Below are 19,601 nucleotides of genomic sequence, written 5' to 3'. Positions count from 1 at the left end.
TGTATGAACTCGTGGGAAGATAAGGAATCTATTGGTGTAAAAATTTCTGAATTTTGAGATGTGGACCCGGGGGTCGGGTTTTGGTAATTTCAGGATTTGTACCATTTATTGATTGTTTTCGCTTGGGCTTCGTTCCCTTAGCATATTTTGACGTCCTCGTTCTGATTTTGGATAGATTCGACACGTGTGGAGGCCAATTCGAGGGGAAAAGGCGTCGCGAGCTAGAGATTTAGCCGGTTCGAGGTGAGTAATGATTGTAAATGATGTTTTGAGGGTTTGAAACCCCGGATTGCACATCGTAGTGCTATATTGAGGTGAGGCACACGCTTGATGGCGAGCGTGGGGTCGTGCACTATTGGGGATTGTGACCTAGTCCGTCCCGATTGATGATTTACCGCGTATTTGATTGAAAACGGCTTGCTATCATCATTATTTGGGTTGAATGTCATATTTGGGCTTCGTGCCAACTGTTTGAACCCTTCGAGGCTTTTTACTGATATTTCCTCGCTGTTTGACTTTATATTTGAACTTAGTCATGCTATTTTCCCACTGTTTTCATGCTCAGCCATGTTTACTCAGTTTTATTACTTAAATGATATTTTTAATGATGTTTGGGTTGAGAAATACTGTTTTACTATTGCCCGAGTGGCTTGTGAGGATTTTCGACTGAGTAAGGCCGAGGGCCTATATTGTAAGGAAACATTGATACTGATATGAGGCCGAGGGCCTAATTTTGATGCCACGAGATGGCTTGTTATTGCGCTTGGGCCGTAAGGGGCCCCTCCAGGAGTCTGCATATCCCAGTAAGCGCGGGTACCCATTGTGATGTGAGATTGAGCCCAAGGAGCTGGTATTGTTCTATGTGATTGCCCGAGGGGCTGGTATTGTTCTGAGATATTGCCCAACGAGCGGATTTGTTGATATTGTACCCGAGGGACAAGCCTTTATGTGTTTACTTTTCATAATTGACTGTCAATTACCTGGTTAATCATTGGAAAGGGCTTCTCACGAAGTTAAATTTTGAGTTAAAGGATTTTACCTATCTTTCATTGTTTTACTGTTTTGAAATGGTTTTACTGCTTCATTACAGAAGCTTTGTGCCTTACTTGATTTCCTGCTTTCAGTCTTTATTTACATTTGTTACTCACTGAGTTGGAGTACTCACTTTACTCCCTACACCTTATATGCAGATTTAGGCGTAGCTGGTTCCGCTCCCGAGTGCTGATCCCTCCAGCTTCAGGCGGACATTCGGAGCTCACGAGGTAGTTGCTTGATGTCCGCTGCCCTGTGTCTATACTCCTTTATCAGTTCTATCTTTCTTTTCAGACAGTTGTACTAGTTTATAGACTTAGTGGATTGTATTTTGACTTATAGATGCTCATGACTAGTGACACCCCGATTAGGGCTGTGTTGGGTTGTACTTCCGCACTTTATTGATATTATCCGCTATTTAGTATTGTTAAATCATGTTTTAGACTGCTTTTATATTGTTTAATTGTTTAAAAAGTGAATTGGGTTTAATTGGCTGGCCTTGTCTTCACGAGAGGCGCCATCACGACCGGGTCCGGGTTTAGGGTCGTGACAGAAAGTTACTTTAGCAACAAACATGTCAACTTTCACACCATAAGGTCCTTCTATAGCATTGACATCTAACTAATCTACTATACTAGTATCTCTTTGAGAATGTGGAACATCTTTGCCTTCACTTCCACCGACCTATTTTTTTTTAAAAAGAATCGAATTATCAAAAACAACAAAGAAAAGAAAAGGAAAAAGTCCAGAATGCACAACTAAACACACCTGACAACCATCCATTTCAACATCTTCATTGCCACCAAACTCCATATTGCTCACAAAATCATTATTGTCTTGACGACCACTGGTGTCTTCCTCTGGATGTGCACCATATTTGACTTTGCTTGCACCAAGCTATTTTTAAAAAAAAGGATATAGTAAGTTAACTAAAAAATAAAAAGAAATGCACAACGGAAAAGAAACACATACCTTGGAATTTATCAACTCAAAGAGCTCCTTGAATTTATCAGAAACATAATCCATGAAGGAATTTAACTGCTTATGGAGCTACAAGATGAAACAAATAAGAAAGATAATAGACTTTGAATATACAATTTGAACAATACTTTCAAAAAAAAATATAAAAAAGACCAATACATATTTGCTTCACATCAACTTTCAACTTCTGCAACTCACGGTCATAATCAACAGGTTAGACATCTGGCACGTTTTTTGGCACCTTTTTTGGTGGGGGCATGCTCCTTAATGTGTTTCGGGGGTAGCGTGACAATATCATCGCTATCATCAATAGGAAGTTTTCCCCTGTTATGTGATGTCAAATATTTCTGATACTCATCGGTAACTTCAACATGCAAAGTAAATCTTCATAGCTCTTCAATTGTCGGAGAGATATTTTTAAACTACAAAGGTAACCAAAAGTGATTCAGTCCTAGATGTATCAAAGATGTATAAAAACTGTATGTTTGATGTATCATAATGAATTACAGTGTATTATAAATGTATATCCCATCAAGACATAAAAGATGGTACCTTATTCCCTGTGATGTTGAAGAAACCATTAGAGAAGTCCTCACGCGTTGGCTTCCCAATTCATGATGCGTGGTGTATGATCTCCAACGCGAACAACAAACTTTTCATCAACTACAGTGCAACATTCATAGAACCACACCTGTAGTGCAAGAGGAAATCCACCAATCCAATAAAACTCAGACTTTTCCCTCAACCTGTCCCTCACCGACTTCATTAAAGCCCGAAACGCAATCTTACCCCATGGAAACGACACATACTCACCACTCTCGACAAGGTGAAAATCACGTCTACTTATAAATGTCTTCTAAGCCTGAGTGGACATTAGAATGTGTTTATGAAATAAATGATTGCAATCTTAACTGCGTCTTCATCAGACTGTCATTTCTTCTTCTCAAAACAATCAATAAGTGACTTCTTTGACACCGCTTCAAAACCAGAAAAATAAGTATCCACCAACTTATTGGGTCCACTGAATTTACCCTCAACATATTCATTACCACAACAGTTTAAACCACTTACAATACCAAATTCTCGAAGACCAAAACGTAAAACACATTCGCCATTCAATTTCACATAAAATTGATCACACTTATCTTGAACCAACTCCCTAAACATTAAAGAACGAATAAGTTGTGCCTGGATAACAACTCGAGGTAAATCAAGGAAATAGCCAAAACAGCTTTCCCTAAACATCCGAAGCTGGACATCAGTCAACTTTGATTATAAAACAGATACAATGTCCACATTAGTGTATGATGACCAATGCGTAACAGGAAACGGCTCACCAACTGGAATATAGAGCTTCCAAGGCTACAAATACATGACACGAATTAAAAACAAACAAATACAGACTAAATCCTAATTTTAAAAGAAGAGTCAACAATAGAAAAAAGTATAACTGAAATTGTATATACCTTACAAACTGTCTGTCTTCTGAACCTTGTTTTTTTTTTTTTGGTTTGACACTCAAATTCACTTCGTCCTCCACGACACGTTTTCTTACCTTGATCAGCATCCATTTTAACCCTCTTGCTCTTCTTTTTCTCAGATTTTCCAACAATATCCTTTCGAGATTCTAACACTTTAACACCGTCAGAAGGATTTTGTCTTCACATATTTTGTTCATCAATCGATTTGTCAACTAAAATCGGGGTTGAATGAGGAGATAAACTCATCGACCTAGTTTCTCTTCTCATGTTGCTCGATTTCTCAATTGAAACCGACTTTGAATAAGGTGATGAACTCATCGAACGAGTTTGTCTTCTCATATTGCTCTGTTTCAAAATTGAAACTAGGTTCAATGACAAAATTTAAAAAAAAATATACGAACAAAAGGTTACAGAAATTTGTGAAGAAATTAATACAAAAACTCGACCAAAACTTACAAAATCAGTCGCAAAAGCCTAAAGAAAAGCAACATCGATTCTACAAAAACACATGCAATCAGAAAAATATACAAAATAAGAGGTTTTCTACTCCAAATTACCTGAAATCAGACAAAATAACCGAAAATGTATCTTGTTTTGTCGTCAATTTCAGCAATTTTGGTTGAACTTAGGAAAAAATTGTAGAGAGAGAGAGAGAGAAAACTCGGTTTTCTATACGAAAAATAACGGATACAAAAAAAACTGACATTATTTGAAACTATTTGGGCCAAAAATGACATTTGAGCCTTTTTTTTAGTAGATATTTTGTTTTGGGCTATTTTTTATTAGGAAAGTTTGTAGAGTGACATAGCTGGTAATTTCCCTAGTTTTATTAATATGAAATTATAGATAACAAAAATTGATGCATATAAATTATTATCAAATCAGATATAGGCAACTATACAACAGTTTACACTATTAATGAACGAAATTACATAACCAAATTAACAGGCATGCACAGTTTCGCAAGAATTTTGTACCACTGAAAAATGTCAGCTCCTTCATACTTGTCCTCACGAATCAAAAGAAGTTACATCATAGTACATAGATTAAATAAAAAGAGTTCCATGTAAAACAAACATGTGCTATTATTTCAGTAGACATTTCAGTTTCTAGAAGGAAATTCCCTTAAACCAACATATCTTGGGTCATCTCCATCTTAGATTCTGCGGAAGGTTCACGTTATAATTCATCAGGACATCTAATAAAGACATTATATAAGTCCGATTTAATTTTGAGTAAAAATGATGATAAATTAATGTTGTAGATCATTAAACATAGTTGTAACACTAACCATTGTTCTTCCTGCAATACATAGTACATTCTTTTCCTGCTACAACTTCAAATTGACCTGGCGAAATGGGAGTAGCCTAAACCGTGAAAACGGAATTGTAGGAGAGCAATACGAGCATCGTGCTGCTTAGCAGCTCGAATGCTGCAACCAGAGAGACCTACAGTTGCAAAATAATCAATTTTTTATGGAATGAGAGGACGCAGTCCAGGCAATCTACCCATTTTAATACGCCGCAAAAGCAAGATTCTTTTGGAATGAAACTTACCTGGTGCATAGGAATATGAGTAGTCGACTTTAGGGATGAGATTCTAATAGTTTCACTAAGACTGATGCATACAACCAGGCTGAAATGGGTCCTCTACGTCCAACCACTAATTCCTTCCTTCGAGTGGTTTGCCTGCTGAATTATTATGTCATTACCCTAGAGAGATGAATTCCCCACGCCACCAGTAAAATAGATTTATCAAGTGTATCTTCAATCAGTGGAAGCCTAACTTTTCGGTCCCTCTGCAAACGCTAGGACAACCTTACATATTTCAGAACCAAGGAGACTTAAGTTAGATGCATAGGTTATGCGTGACCTTGGAAATCAAGGTTGTATGGGCAAGAGAAACATTCATCTTCCATTTTGTGTGCTACAAGTTCAACCATGGAGAAGCAAATTTACCTGAAGTAGAAATTATATGACTTACTTACAACTCTGCTGAGCCTGACATCACTTTATTGTGAGGGCCTGCATCTATTCTTTCTCTTGACAGTTTTACTTTCCACCTCCATTTTTGTGAGTAGTGCCTCATCTTTTTTGTCTGGTTTTTCTGGTAAAGCAACCTGCAGATAAAAGAGCAAAGATGAACCACCAATATTTGGATGGAGAGCTTAGTAAGAAAGAAACATAAAAGGCACCACCGCTTGTAATAGAACACTGTAGATAGAGAAGAAAGCTGAAAAGTTTGACGAAACTGTATTATCAATGTGTAAGAAACCAAAAGAAGTCCGAGCTTATAACATTCCATTACTAAGAAGCACCATAACAGAACTATCGAGCCAAAGGCATAGCAGATGTGTTAATATCATTTGTACATTTTCAATTTTCTGCATCGATACAACTATTTTTGATTCTCTCTCACTGTAACACTTAAATATTTTTAAGATAAAAACTTATAAAGAACCCAGCAATCGAGGTGGACAAAGTTGAGCTAATATGAAATATTTAGGTCCATCAAAGCAAACACAAAGAGCGCAAAAAATCAGCATGCCACGTTGCCAAAAAAGTGAACAAGCAATCCAATTATTTTTCTGTTTTGTCTTGGTGGAAATAATCAACTCAAATTGATTAAATCAAGAATTGCAGCTCAAAATAGCAGTTGGTAGTTAAGCAGCATATGACATAGCAACATATGGCATCTAAACACCACATCAGCACGGAGATAAATTAGGGACCAGACTTGCACGAATCAATGTAGGTAGTTTCAACAATTTGACAATATTCTAAAATTTAACTAAATTAGAAACTGTCACGACCCTAAAACTGACCCGGTCGTGATGGCGCCTAACGTGAAATTAGGTCAGCCGACACAAACCCCAAAACCAACCAGAAATTCATAATAAGTCATTTTAAGCCATTAATTAGCTAAAATCCCATAATATAAGCTAGAATAAGCAGTGCGAAAATAACAAATGTCCGACATCGGGGTGTCACCAGTCATGAGCAACTACAACTCGTCTAGGAACAAGAAAAGACAACATAGTCCGAAAATAAAATACTAAGACAATCTAAATAAGATAGGAAGGAGAAGCACTGGGCTGCGAACGCCAAACAGCTACCTAGTCAACTCCGGAGACCTACTGGAAGACGGATCAGCACTCACTATCGCGCCTCGAGACTCCTGGATCTGCACACAAGGTGCAGGGAGTAATGTGAGTACGCCAACTTAGTAAGTAATAAAAGTAAAAGCAGTTGGGCAGTAAGAAACCGATAATTTCACGTCATAGCACCACAACAAAACAACATATGTGCAAATCAGTACAGTATATCAACAAAATTCGTAAAAACAACTCAGTTCAGTAAAACCTTTTTAAAACATCTTTCAATAGTTTCAAACGAGTGATGAAAACAGTGAGTAAAAGGGATGAAAACATAAACAGCCCATCAGGCAAAATATGTACCACAACCGCCCCTCGGGTAAAATATCAACAGAACCAGCCCCTCGGGCTACCTCACAATCACTTGTAATTAGCCCCTCGGGCAACAACATAAAATAATAACAGCCCCTCAGGCAATTTCACATCTCTCACACTAGGTACCCGCGCTCACTAGGGGTGTTCAGACTCCGGAGGGGATCCTACAGCCCAAGCGCTATCACAAGCCATCTCATGGCATAACAAATCAGGCCCTCAGCCTCTCATATATCACAAATCAGTACACATGCTGTGGCGCGCAGCCCGATCCCATAATGATCCTCACAACACAAGCCCTCGGCCTCACTCAGTCAGAAACCTCTCAAGCCACTCGGGCAACAGTAAAACATAATACTCAGCCCAAAATATCATTTAAAATATCAAAACGGAGTAAATACTGCTTAGTTATAAAAACAGTAGAATAAAGCATGACTGAGTACAAATATGAAATCAAAATAGTGAGAAATAGTAGTAAAAAGCCCCCTAAGGGTCCAGAACAGTTGGCACGAGGCCCAAATATGGCATTCAACCCAAAACATGGTAATACTTTCCAAAACACAATGATATTATAACGACCAAGCCGGTTGTTTCATGAGTTACCGCTCCGTTTCCCCCATTTCTGCTTCTTATTGCTTTTTAATCGGTATTTTGTGTTACGGGGTTGACTCGGGTTCGGAAAGGTTTTGGTAAGGTTTGAGAAACTTAGTCTCTTTTGAGTGAGTTTAAGTTGAAAAAGTCAATCGGATATTGACTTATGTGAGAAAGGGCTCGGATATAAATTCCGAAGGTTCGGATAGCTTCAGGAGGTGATTTGGGACTTAGGAACGTGATCGGAATGTGTTTTAGAGGTCCGGAGTAGATTTAGGCTTGAATTGGCGAAGTTGGAATTTTGGCATTTTTCGGTTGTTTAGGTGAGATTTTGATATAGGGGTCGGAATGGAATTCCGGGAGTCATAGTAGGTCTGTCGTGTCATTTGGGACGTGTATGCAAAATTTCAGGTCATTCGGACGTGATTTGATAGACTTTTTGATCAAAAGCGGAATTCGGAAGATATTTGGAATCTTAGGCTTGAATCTGATGTGAATTGGTTGATTCGATGTTATTTGAGTTGTTTTGAAGATTGGTATAAGTTTGGATAGTGGTATATGACCTGTTTGTGCTTTTGGTTGAGGTCCCGGGGGCCTCAGGGTGATTTCGGATGGTTGACGGGAGCTTTTGGAGTTGAGTTTGGTAGCTAAAGTTTTATGGTTGCTGTCATAACCGCATCTGCGGTTGGGAGGTCGCAGGTGCGACTCCCGCAGATGCGGAAGCAAGCCGCAAAAGCGGCCAAGAGGTGGTTCAGGCGGAGCCGCAGAAGCGGACATCTTGAGGCATCTGCGATGGCGCAGGTGCGGTCCCAGACCTTTAAGTGAAAACCGCAGGTGCTGTGGGTTAGACCGCAAAAGCGGGACCGCGGAAGTGGGAAATGCCCACAGGTGCGGAATCCCGATATTTTGGAGCCCAATCGTGTATTGGCTTGTGTTATTTCTCGGTTTTCCTTATTCGATCGCATCAGAGAGCGCCAGTATGATGATCCTCATTTGCTTGTCCTTTATGTAGGGGTGTTCATGGTTCGGTTTGGGTCGGTTTTTCCCTAAAAAGAAACCAAACCAAGTAAGTTGGTTTTTCAAATATTGGAACCAAACCAAACCAATTAAGTCGGTTTTTTATCGATTCAGTTTTTTCGGTTATTTATCGGAATTTTTCTTAAATATGAGACATACACTACCAAACACATATTCCGGCGACTACATTTTCAATGTAACACTATCAGATTAATTGCTCTTTGAGAAATCTATCATTTACCGAGATATATTGATAATAATTGAATCAAATGGTGATGAATAATTTAAGTACTAAATTAAAAATCGATTATTTTTACATGAAATAAATTCTTGTATTTAGCAAAAGAAAACTACCAATCAAACTAGAATGTAAAAGTAAAGAATTAAATTATTATAATAGCAAAGAACTAGACTAAAAATACAAGTGACTAAGATGTACTATAAAATTTTAGAAACTTTATATAAAAGTATACATATATATAGGTGTAATAATAAATTTAAATAGTTATTTTTATAGTCGGTTTGGTTCGGTTTTTTCGGTTATTTTTTTATTAAAACCAAAACAAATTTGATCATTTTTTAAAATTTAAAACCAAAACCAAACCAAACCTAAAAAGTATCATTTTTTTGGTCGGTTTGGTTCGGTTTTTCGGGTTTTTATGAACACCCCTACCTTCAGGACAGAGTTCAGCACGATGATGCCAGAGATGTGACTATTGTTGACGATGGGGTATTGAGGATGCAGGGCCGGATATGCGTGTCCAATGTAGATGGGCTTCTGGAGTTGATTCTGGAGGAGGCCCATAGCTCGTGGTATTCCATTCATCCGGATGCCGCGAAGATGTATCAGGATCTGAGACAGCATTATTGGTGGAGGAGAATGAAGAAGGACATTGTGAGATTTGTAGCTTAGTGTCTCAATTGTCAGCAGGTAAAATATGAGCATCAGAGATCGGGTGGCTTGCTTCAGCAGATGGATATTTCAGAGTGGAAGTGGGAGCGGATCACTATGGATTTTGTAGTTGGATTCCCACGAACCTTGAAGAAGTTCGATGCCATTTGAGAGATTGTGGATCCGCTGACCAAGTCCGTGTACTTCATTCCTATATGTACTACCTATTCTTCAGAGCGGTTGGCAAAGATCTATATCCGGGAGATTGTTCGTTTGCATGGTGTTCCGGTTTTCATCATTTCAGATAGAGGTACTCAGTTTACTTCGCAGTTTTGGAGAGTTGTGCAGAGAGAGTTGGGTACTCAGGTTGAGTTGAGCACAGCTTTTCACCCTCAGACGGATGGGCAGTCCGAGCGCACTATTCAGTTATTGGAGGACATGTTGCGTGCTTGTATCATTGATTTTGGAGGGTCATGGGATCAGTTTCTACCGCTCGCAGAGTTTGCTTATAACAACAGTTACCAGTCGAGTATTTAGATAGCTCTATATGAGGTTTTGCATGGGAGGCGGTGTAGATCTCCAGTTGGTTGGTTGGTTTGAGCCGGATGAGGCTAGGCTATTGGGTACAGACTTGGTGCAGGATGTTTTAGACAAGGTGAAGGTGATTCAGGAGAGGCTTCGTATAGCGCAGTCGAGACAGAAAAGTTATGCTGATAGGAAGGTTCGGGATGTGTCCAACATGATCGGTGAGAAGGTTCTGTTGAAGGTTTCACCCATAAAGGGTGTTATGAGATTTGGGAAGATAGGTAAATTGAGTCCTCGGTTCATTGGGCCTTTTGAGGTGCTTCGGAGGATTGGGGAGGTGGCTTATCAGCTTGCCTTGCCACCCAGCTTATCGAGTGTGCATCTGGTATTTCATGTTTCTATGCTCCGGAAGTATATTGGCGATCCATCTCATGTTTTGGATTTCAGCACGGTTCAGTTAGATGATGATTTGACTTATGATGTGGAGCCAGTAGCTATTTTGGAGCGTCAGGTTCGAAAGTTGAGGTCAAAGGATATCAGTGGAGAGGTCGGCCCATGGAGAAGGCTACCTGGGAGACCGAGCGGGAGATGCGGAGCAGATATCCTTACCTATTTGAGGCTTCAGGTATGTTTTTTGACTCGTTCGAGGACGAACGTTTGTTTAAGAGGGGGAGGATGTAACGACCCGGCCGGTCGTTTCATGAGTTACCGCTCTGTTTCCCCTATTTCTGCTTCTTATTGCTTTGTTTATCCGTATTTTTTGTTACCGAGTTGGTTGGATCGGGTTCGGAAAGGTTTGAGACACTTAGTCTCTTTTGAGTGAGTTTAAATTGGAAAAGTCAACCGGATGTTGACTTATATGAGAAAGGCTCAGATGTGAATTCCAATGGTTCGGATAGCTTCGGGAGGTGATTTGGGACTTAGGAGCGTGATCAGAATGTGTTTTGGAGGTCCGGAGTAGATTTAGGCTTGAATTGGCGAAGTTGGAATTTTGGCGTTTTCCGGTTGTTAGGTGAGATTTTGATATAGCGGTCGGAATGGAATTCCGGGAGTTGCAGTAGGTCCGTCGTGTCATTTGGAAAGTGTGTGCAAAATTTTAGGTCATTCGAACGTGTTTTGATAGACTTTTTGATCAAAAGCGGAATTCGGAAGATATTTGGAATCTTAGGCTTGAATCCGATGTGAATTTGTTGATTCGTTGTTGCTTGAGGTGATTTGAAGATTGATATAAGTTTGGATAGTGGTATATGACCTGTTTGTGCTTTTGGTTGAGGTCCCGAGGACCTCGGGGTGATTTCGGATGATTGACGGGAGGTTTTGGAGTTGAGTTTGGCAGCTGAAGTTTTATGGTTGCTGTCATAACCGCATCTACGGTTGGGAGGTCGCATGTGTGACTCCCACAGATGCGGAAGCAAGCCGCAAAAGCGGCCAAGAGGTGAGTCAGGCGGAGCCACAGAAGCGGACATCTGGACTCATCTGCGATGGCGCAAGTGCGAGAGAGTGACCGCAGGTGCGGTGGGTTAGACCGCAAAAGCGAGACCGCGGAAGTAGGAAATGCCCGCAGGTGCGGAATCCCTGGGTCAGGAGGTATATATTTCACCCTTCGCGATTTTTGGCCATTTCTCTCAATATTTCATTCCGGGTGAAGCTTTTGGGAGCCATTTCAAGGGAGATTTTTAGAGGGATTCATTGAGGTAAGGTCCTTGGTTCCTAAGCTCGTTATTATGGTGATTTTTATCGTTGTTAGTATGAAATTTAAGGGAAAATCAGTGGTAAATTTGGGGATTAAGGCTTGGTTAATTGGAAAGCTTTGAGTGGTGATTTGAGGGGTCATTTGAGGTCCGATTTTGGTACTCTTGATATGCATGAACTCGTGGCGGAATAAGGGTTCTATTGATGTAAAATTTGTTGAATTCCGAGACGTGGGCTCGGGGTCGGGTTTTGACTAATTTCGGGTTTTGTGTTGTAATTTGATTATTTTTGCATGGGCTTCGTTCCCTTAGCATATTTTAACGTCATGATTCTGATTTTGGATAGATTCAATGCGAGTTGAGGCCGATTCGAGAGGCAAAGGCATCGCGAGCTAGAGCTTGGACCGGATAGAGGTGAGTAATGATTGTAAATGTTATCCTGAGGGTATGAAACCTCGGATTTCACATCGTTGTGCTACTTTGAGGTGACGCACACGCTAGATGACGAGCGTGGGGTCGTGCACCGTTGGGGATTGTGACTTAGTCCGTCTCGTATGATTGTTTTATCGCGTATTAGATTGAAAATTATTTGTTATCACCACGTTTTGGGCTGAATGCCATATTTGGGCCTCGTGCTAACTGTTTTGGACCCTTAGGGGATTTTTACTACTATTCCTCAGTGTTTTGACTTCATATTTGTACTCAGTTATGCTGTATTCTACTGTTTTCATAACCAAATCATATTTACTCTATTTGACATCTTAAATGATATTTTGGGTTGAGCATCATATTTTACTGTGCCAGAGTAGCTTTTAGAGATTTCTGACTGAGTAGGGCCGAGGGCCTGTGTTATGAGGTTATTATGGGATCGGCTGCGCTCCGCAGCGGTATTGTGCTGATTCATGATTATGAGGTGGAGGGCCTATTTGTGATGCCACAAGGTGGCTTGATATGAGGCTGAGAGTCTATTTAATTATGCAACAAGATGACTTGATATTGCTCTTGGGCCGTAAGGGGCCCCTCCCGGAGTTTGTACACCCCCCAGTGAGCGTGGTTACCCAGTGTGAGATGTGATATAGCCCGAGGGGCTGATGTGTTCTATGTTATTGCCCGAGGGACCGATACGAGTGATTGTGAGATAGCCCGAGGAGCTGGTTCTGTTGGTATTTTGCCCGAGGGGCTGATTTATGTTTCATCTTTTCTCCCTATTTTCATTTACTCATTTGCACTGCTAAAAGATGTTTTAAAGAGATTTTTACTGAACTCAGGTGTTTTACGAGCCTTTTACTGTTTTATTGCCTTGTACTAATTTTATACTGCCTCGTTGTAGCATTTTGTTGTGTTTTATGTATTTTCTTATCGCTCAGCTGCCTTTACTTTTATTACTCACTAAGTTGGCATACTTACATTACTCCCTGCACCCTGAGTGTAGATTCAGGAGCCTCGGGTCATGCTAGCGAGGGCTGATTGCTTCCAACAGGCTGTTCAGAGTTCACTAGGTAGCTGCTCGGCGTTCGCAGCCTAGTGCTTCTCCCTCCTATCATTACTTTCCTTTGTACTAGCTCTGTAATAGACTATGTAGTCTTTTTTCATACTCTTAGTCGGATGTTTAAATGCTTATGACTGGTGACACCCCAAGGTCGGGATGTTTTTGTTTCTGCATTTGTTCTATTTCACTTTATTTTGGTATAATATCTTATTAATGACTTAATTATGAATTATTATAACTGTTAATTAGTTTGGGGGTTTGTGTCGGTTGGCCTTGTTTCACGATAGGCACCATCATGACCGAGTCTAGTTAGGGTCGTGACAGATATCAAACAGTTTTCAAATAAATATGCGACTTGACAATCGTACGGGATGGACCAAGTCACAATCCCCAACGGTGCATGACCCCATGCTCGTCATTTAGCGTGTGCGTCATTTTAAAATAGCACAACGATGTGAAATTCGGGGTTTCATACCCTCAGGACAACATTTACAATCATTACTTACCTCAATCCGGTCCAAACTCTGGCCCGCGATGCCTTTGCCCCTCGAATTGGCCTCCAATTGCTCCAAATCTAACCAAAATCAGATTCATACCATCAAAATATGCTAAAGGAACAAAGCCCACTCGAAAATAACCAAGTTACATAAAAAATGCCGAAATTGGCCAAACCCGACCCCCTGGCCCACGTCTCGAATTCCGACAAAAATCACAAAACTATAATCCTTACATCAAAATCTGACCACAAACGACCTCTCAAATCCCTAAATCAAAGTCTCCAATTTCAAGCCCTAATTCCCCAATTTTAGGCTATAAATCCCATAAATTTTATGTCTAATTAGGTAGAAATCACCATAGAATCAAGTATTGAGTTCAAAAATCTTACCTCCAAGTGTTTCCCTTCGATTCCCTCTTTAATCCCTCTCAAAAAGCTTCAAAATCGCTCAACAATGGTGGAAAATAGACCAAAAATCGTGAAGGCAACTATTTAAACATTCTGCCCAGATGACATTTCCTTCTTCGCGAACGCGGTCAAAGCCTCGCGTTCGCGAAGCACAAAAATCCACTGACCAATTATTCCTCCTTCGCGAATGCGACATACTCCACGCGAACGTGATGCTTTAACCGTCCAAGCCTTCGCAAACGCGACTATACCTATACGAACGCTTCCTTCACATATATACTTACCCATTCACCCTGGGCCCTGATAATCTGTCAAATCTTCTCCCTTGGAAATCGACCCGGTTATTCTTGACTTCTGCGCCCGATATTAGGTGACCCTCAGTCACATCTACCCATCCTTTTGGAGGATAGTGTTAATGCTTAGGCATTTCACCGAAGGGGTTAAAGGTAAAGTTTTCACCCTTGACCATTTGATCAGACCGTACCGCCCTCGGCTGTATCGAGGCTTAATCAAGCTCCACCACCGATCCAAAAAGTCTTTTTTCACGAGCGTTCCTGGGGTCCCAACTGCTCCAATTACTTTACGCAAACGCAGGACCTACTTCGCGTTCGCGATACACACTCAGCCTCACCCTTCGCGAACGCGGAACCAACATCGCGAATGCGAAGGGCAATTCTCTTGCCTCACTTCACATCCCTTCGCAAACGCGAGATCCCTCTCGCGAACGCGAAGAACAAAACTCTGCAACAGAAACAGCAGAAAATCTACAACTTCCCAAAACAAGAATTTGATCCATTAACCACCCGAAACTCACCCGAGGCTCTCGGGACCTCAACCAAACATGCCAACACATCCCATAACAACATTCAAACTTAGTCGATCCCTCGAATCACTCAAAACAACACTAAAATATCAAATCACCCTTGGATTCAAACCTAAGAATTCCAAAACTTCAAAATTCCGCTTTCGATCAAAAAGTCTATCAAACCTTGTCCGAATGACCTGAAATTTTGCACGCACATCCAAAATGACACAACAGACCTACTCTAATTTCTGGAATTCCATTACCCTATATCAAAATTTCCACTACCAACCGGAAAACGCCAAAATTTCAATTTCGTCAATTCAAGCCTAAATCTACTCCGGACCTCCAAAATACATTTCGATCACGCTCCTAAGTCCCAAATCACCTAACAAAGCTACCTGAACCATCGGAATTCACAACCAAGACCTTTTTCACATAAGTCAACATCCGGTTAACTTTTCCAACTTAAGCTTACTCAAAAGAGACTAAGTGTCTCATTCCTTTCCAAAACTACTCTGAACCCAAACCAACCAACCCAATAACACATAATATAGTTGAATAAGACATAACGAAGTAGAAATGGGGAAAACGGAGCGGTAATTCATGAAATGACCGGTCGGGTCGTTACAGAAACTGGGAGCTATTTACCAAAAGACGTGAAATAAAGGAACGTACAAAAATAGATAACTTTCTAGACTTTATAAAATAGTTGAAGCGCATTAATCTACCAGGCTTCTTCTCTATGACTCAACAATAACACATTGCTCCAGTTGAGCCCCTGCCACAAATGCTTTCTTCAAAACAACCCTAATGATTTTAAAACAACAAACCAAGCTAGCTCTTATTAGTTTCAACAACCAACCTCAAATATATGGAGAATCATTGACCGTTACAAGACTACTTGTCTCAGAATGACAAAGCACAATATAGTTTTAAATGGTATATAAACACAGATATTAAAAAGGAAATAAAAAGTATTATTTTCTTTCAAGGTGTTCATTAGTAATGAGAAGATATTATCACACTACTATTCGACAATCTATTTATATTTAAAGAAATTGTCAGCACAGAAAATAATAGGTGAAAGTCACAAAGGATTTCAATCAGATTGATTTTTCCCCCTACAATTAGAGTTGAGCACAAGTAATGTTCCTAAAAATAACTGAATGCTGGAGAAGAATTGATGAAGACAGCAGCTGACCTGATAACACAAGGAAATTTGGATAATTTTTGAGTTAGGGTGTTGATGGATAGAATTGGAAAATTTATGGGGGTTCTTTCTGGATAAATTATGAATTGAAGCTGCAAGATTCCACACCAATACAAGAAGAAAGAAATTATGATCTACAAATAGAATACAACATGCAATAACAAGTTTCTGGAATCATAATATAAAATTCTTAAATTAAAATAAGAGAAAACAAGAAATATTAACTAAAGGGTGAAGAGAGATGTTACAATGGAAGAGGGTCGGGCGGAATTTCTAAGAGAGGAGACGTCAAGCAGCTCTCTGTCAACAGAAACTCCTCCATTTGCAAAGACATAAAAACGTCACCACAGATCTGCAATGCGCATAGAAAGTAATCAGGGCAATCAAGAACTGAAGAAGAAACAATAATGGATGAAGGAAGACAACAAGAACAAAGAACTGGGCGAGATGAAGCAAGAGAATTGAGTCGGGGAGAGCGAAAAAAAAGATGGAATTGTGTAATACAATTAATGTGTTGGCAGGAAATAAACCCACGTATGTCAGTGAATGACTAAATTGCCCCCAGCTAGAAATGTAATTACAAAAACAGTTATGTCATAAACCTAATATATATATATATATATATATATATATATATATATATATATATATATATATATATATATATATATATATTGAGAATGTAAAGTAAAAACATGAGGTATTGAGTTTGGTGGGAGGGAGAGAATAATAAGTTGTCTACTCTAGTTCATGAAACACGAGTTATAGGTGTAAGATAAATTATTGTATACCTCAAAATTAGGTAACAATTAAATTTATACGCGGTTTAGAGGATACATGGTTTAATTCAACACAAATAATTAAAAATAATAGATAAATAAATTAAAGATGAAATAGATTATCAAACCAATTGCAATGTTATGACAAGGCCTTATCTTAAATTGAATAGTGGAACTCGTCTTCGATTTGACCCTCGGTTCAAGCCCGGTTGCAGATGAAGGAAAGAACAAGTGAGTAATGCCTTTAACAGTAGCTAGAAGACAAAAGAAAATTTTTATTTCTTTGAATTTCGTGTTACAATGTGTCAAACTAAGAAAAAAAACTTTCTCTTTATATAGTAGGAGAATTTCAGTCCTAGTATAAGTCTAAAAAGGATAAAAATCTTCTTTTTCCGGTAATTGTTGATCCATAATTGATACTGAACGGGATCCGCACCGTAATATCCGATTGAGGGCAAATATTACGGCCCCTATCCGCCATGCATAACTGTTCACCGCGTCTCTCGAGGTCCAAAAGTTGTACTTGGTCCAGCATACGTCACTTTACCATATTTGATTTCAGATATGTCGTTCATCCTCACTAGGTCTTGATATAAGGGATTCCCGGCCTCGATCAGAACTATGTCCGCTTTCCCCTTCGTTCTTTCATCAGAAAATCGGGAAAAACTTTACCCTCCCTATTTTACCCATACATAGATAGTCCCCTCATTTTCCGAAGAATAGATTTATCGAAGTGACGGGAAGCGATAAATTAACCCCGATTCCTTCTTCCGTATGTTACAACCAAGTTGGAGAGTCAGCGAAACGTCCCATCAGTCGCGTCGTTCTAACTTCGAGCACGTGTCATCCGCCGTTTGACCATCCTCGAATACGAAATGTCGCGCATTAATTATCCTTCTTGTATAAAAACTCCAACCTTTTTTTCACTTTTTCACTTTTTGATTCCAAAGCTCTTTGATTTACCATCAAATTCTCCACTTAACTCTATCCTCTTCAAATCTTCATATATTGCTTCTTAGATATTTATATCTTCATGCTTCTTCTTTAACTCTTCAAACTAGACCATTATACCTTCATCCCCATCTTCAAATCTTCATACTTCTCTTTGAATCTTTATATTTTCCAGAATCAGATGGCAAAACTTCCAAATCTGTGCCCCAGCAAACCCCCACTTCAACTACCAACCCGGCCACGGATGCCGAGGTAGCTATTCTCGAGGTTGAATAACCGAGCAACTTCTTCTCTTAACTGTCGTCAATCTTCGGTCCTATGACCGTGAGGGCCGTGATACTTACACATCAAATTAGGATCTCTCTAGGTAGGGTCAGATTGCAATATTCAGGGCCACTTGGTCTCTTTGATGCGCCCTATGGCCGACACAATGCTGGTAGTATCCATGTTGAAGTTGTGCTCCGATAATCTTGGTGCTTCCCTGCTCCTAAACGACTTGTCAAACCCATTATTGTTCATCAAGTCCCGACCACTAGGTCCTCAAGCGCTTCTCTTCTTGCTCCTTGCGGGGTGACGCCCAGATCCATTTCCCCTTTGATTTGCATTGTATGGTTGATATCGATCTCGGACTGATCTTGACTCTTGATCAATAGCTCTTTTAGATCTATCGTCGGTTCTGATGGGGTAAACAGACCTAGAAGGGGCCCTGAGTTGGTCCTCCTCATCCCTGATCTTCGGCTAGTACCTGTTGTGGACGCTGGCCTAGTTTACCGCTGGGTACTCCATCAAATTTTGTTTTAGCTGTTGAGAGGCCAAGGAACTTCAGGGTTAAGCCCCTGAGTGAATGCCTGAATGGCCCAATCATCTGCAACCGGTCGTAGGTCCATCCGTTCCATCTGGAATTTTGACACGAACTCCCTGAGCATCTCGTCATCCCTTTGTTTGACCTTGAAAAGATCTGACTTCTTGGTCTCGACCTTGATAGCCTCGGCATAGGCCTTTACGAAAGGATCTGTAAGCATAGAAAACGAGTCAATGAAATTTAGGGGCAAGTTGTGATACCATATTATTGCTCCCTAGGACAAAGTTTCCCCAAACCTTTTCAGCAACACTGACTCGATCCCATCGTTCCCTTTGATTGCGCATGCATATGAGGTCACATACTTGTTTGGATCTGTGGTCCTATTATATTTGGGGATGTCGGGCATACGAAACCTCTTTAGGATCGGCTTTGGTGCCGGCTCGGAGGAAGGGGCTGGGTAAATTTTTTTGAGTCCGGTCCCTTCAATATCAGTGGTGCTCCCAGGATCTGTTCAACCCTGGAGTTGTATGTTTCCACCTTTTTGTCATTAGCCTCAATATTTTTCTCGCCTGACTCTACCCCTTTTGTCAACTCTTCGAGCATCTTCACGACCTCGGAATTTACCCCGGGCTTGACTTCACTCGGTTTCTCGGTAATTTGTTGGTCTCTTCAAGTGCTTTCCCAGGATTGTTCGGGCTCGACCCTGTTGGGTGCGTGGCTTTGATTCTGCAGCTGTGCTATTGTTGCCTGTTGAGCTTGCAGCATTTCGAAAAGCAGTTGTAGGCTCACCCTATCACCTTCAACTTCGAGTGCTTCTCGAGCTGTTGGTCAGGTTCTCCCGCGAATACTGTTTCCGGGATCAGTTGGCAAATTAATGTTGATGGCCATTTGCGAGTTACCATCGACCGAGTTGGTGGCCGGGACACTGTTAGGATCGGCAGGAAGTATATCATTACTGGGCACCACATTATTATTTTCTCCGTGA

This window comes from Nicotiana sylvestris, chromosome 6 (assembly GCF_000393655.2).
Source record: "Nicotiana sylvestris chromosome 6, ASM39365v2, whole genome shotgun sequence".
Taxonomy (NCBI): Eukaryota; Viridiplantae; Streptophyta; class Magnoliopsida; order Solanales; family Solanaceae; genus Nicotiana; species Nicotiana sylvestris.
The sequence above is the reverse complement of the archived record's forward strand: the minus strand, read 5'-3'. Positions refer to the sequence as shown.